Consider the following 3,136-nt stretch of genomic DNA (forward strand, 5'->3'; position numbering starts at 1 on the left):
ATTTTTGGAAAAAAAAAAAAAAAAAGTCTGGGTCCATCTCTGGCGCTGGGTGGGACATGACATGACATGACATTCTCCACTGCCCTATAGACTGTAGGAGTACAGTCTAGACATACGATTCCCCCCTCCCTTAAGAGTTAATTCAAATGGGCCTGGAACCACCTGAACCAGAAAACTTAGGAAGGCTTTCTGTTCCAGATACTAAAAAAGATTATGGTATGTAGCCAACTTTAGTATGTTTACTGGCACAGCGGGCTCTTTGGCTGTTGCCTAAATGCTGTGTTTTCCCCACAGTGGCCCCTTTGGTCCTTTCCTACTCCCAACCCTTGACAGTATCTCTTGTTATTCTATAATAAACTGCCTGTCTTCTACACTAAGTTCTGTGTTTCCTCTGGAATCATTTGACAGAGATCACACGGGTGGGTCAGATCCCAGTACTGTTCAGATCCCCAATTCATAAAGTCTTGCATTTATCTCTGGTCTCTACAGATCTTCCCCCTCAAAAACAAAAGCATGAGTCCCACACGTATGACAAAACAATCAGAATGCAGCATTCACTTTAAAGCTACAGGGAAGCACTTCTGTCATGTTCAAGCTTTTCTGTGATGACACAATGTATTTTCAAGCGGTCTATTTAGAGCAAGAAGTCCCCCAAACTAAGTGGTGTAGGCAGCTGACTGTGCAGTCTCCCCCACAGCCCACCATATCTCAGCCCACTGGGAAAACAAAACCTTTTGCTGAGATGGGTCAGAAAAGTGGAACTTGAGTTTTATGTATGAGAATTTATAGCTATCACAGGTTAAAAAACAGACTGTTTTGGGAGAGGGGAAGAGTTAAGTGCTTGGCTAAATTGGTAGGTTTAATAAAAGGTTGATTTTTGTTTTGTTTTGTTTTGTTTGTTGAGTCTCATTAATAGCCTAACCTGGCTTGGAACTCTTGATCCTGGTTCCCTGCTTCTGTTTTTATGTATGAGTGTATTGTCTGCATGTAGTAGTAAGAGCACCTGTGTTATGCAGTGCCCACAGAGGTCAGAAGAAAGCATCGGATCCCCTGAAATTGGAGTTTGGGACAGTTGCTAGCTGCCATGTGGGTGCTGGGAATCAAACCTGAGTCCTCTGCAAGAGCAGCCAGTGCTCCTAACCACTGAGCCATCTCTCTGGCCCCTTGTTTTATTTTTTGAACTATAATTTCAGCTCCAGTAATTAAACACAGGATAGGAGACCAAACCCAGCAGTACAAGCTTTGTATTTGTCATCCGTACACTGTGCTCAATATAAGTGTCTCGGGGACACTGGACAAAGGCTGTCTAACCAAAGTTTCTGGGAAGCACAAGACAAGACAAGCATTCTGTGATCATGGGCCCCACGTATGCCAAATGCCAGATTCTAGGTAGAATACTCTTCTAGGTTTTTGTTTTGTTTTTTTAAGGTAAGCATTCTCTTTAAGTCTTTAGTGAATACTGTGGCAAGCTCAATGATCACCTTTTCCCCCCTCACATGAAATGTGGACAATGCAAGCTCAGATTTCTCTTGCTCAGGCATTTTCAAGATTTGAGCCGACAAGTCTGGATGGGAACTCTGCTGATGCTACCCAGAGTGGTGTATGTAGCACGGTGTGGCTGAATTCTGACCCCCACCCGTCTGCTACTCTTTGAGTACAGAATGTTGGAAGTCCATCTTGATTTACGATGGAATGATTACCCATCTCTAATGATGGGCTACAATGTAGAAAAATCAGCTTACCTTTTTCATTTTTAAAATGTTTATTTTTATTTTATGTTTATGAGTGTATGACCTGCATGGTATGTGAGTGCACCTGTGTTGTGCAATGCCACGGAGGTCAGAAGAGGGCTTCAGATTCCCCTGGAACTGGAGTTAAGGACGGTTTGTAGCCACCATGTGAGTTGTGGGAATTGAACCCGGGTCCTCTGCAAGAGCAATCAGTGCTCTTAACCACTGAGCCATCTCTCCAGCCCCAAATCAGCCTACTTTTACAGTTCCATATGAAATTGCTAGAAACTTGGAACCAGTCTCTACAGAACTTTTACTGGCCCCATGAGAATAAACACTGTGTCAAGCTTGATAAATGGGCGAGAGGAACAAGAATGTTGAGTAGGATGTGTGACCGAGCTCATCCAGTGTCCATCTGGGGTGCTAGCTTTTTGACTAACTCATCCACGTTGTACAGACAAATCACAAGGCAGTGAGGATATTGTTGAACTATAAAGGCACTGATGCTTGATTTTTTGCAGCAGACGGTGATTAACAGAGACCCACAACTGCAGAGAATAAGAGACTGTGGCGTGCTTAGCCCGAAATGGGGCATCAACATTATACCCTTTCTTCCCAAGGCTTGAGGAAGAGGGGACATAAAGATTATAAGAGCCAAAGGCAGTGCATCAATGTGAGGAAACCACACACAACACGGCAGTTGCACATATGAACCCACAGCATTTGTGACAGAATGCACAAGACCTGCAAAAACCCAAGCCAGACAAAAAACCCAGCATGGATGGGGAGGTAGGCTGGAGGCTCTAACCTCAGCTGAGGAACTTCTGGCAATTGATAGCTGCTGGGAAAGGGAGTTAAAGTGTGACTCCAGGTAAGTAGACCAGGCTCCAGGGGATGGACCCACACCCAAGAGCATTTGGAGAACTCGGATTACACTTGATAGGCCTTTTAAAACAATGGAGGTCATGAAAGAGGAAGGAAAGTGGAAGTGGAGATGGAGGAGAGGGTCAGAATATGATCAAATACAGTGTATGACATTCTCAATAAAGTATATTTTTAAAAGGTATTGATGGGGCTGGAGAGATGGCTCAGCAGTTAAGAGCACTGACTGCTCTTATGGAGGACCCAGGTTCAATTCCCATCACCCACATGGTGGTTAACAACCATCTGTAGCTCCAGTTCCAGGGGATCTGACACCCTTCTGATCTCCATGGGTATTGCAATGACATGGGTGCACTTACACACATGCAGGCAATACACTCATACACATAAAATAAAAATAATATTTTTAAAAGGTACTGATGCTTGATCTCGGGTTGTCAATAAGAGATAGTTTTCTCTCAGACTGACTCCCTTTCCTGTCTTTTTTCCTACACTTGTTTACTGTGCCCTAAAGGTCCGAAGCC

The sequence above is a fragment of the Nannospalax galili genome, unplaced genomic scaffold (genome assembly GCF_000622305.1).
Source record: "Nannospalax galili isolate Female #2095 unplaced genomic scaffold, S.galili_v1.0 scaffold127, whole genome shotgun sequence".
NCBI classification, from domain to species: domain Eukaryota; kingdom Metazoa; phylum Chordata; class Mammalia; order Rodentia; family Spalacidae; genus Nannospalax; species Nannospalax galili.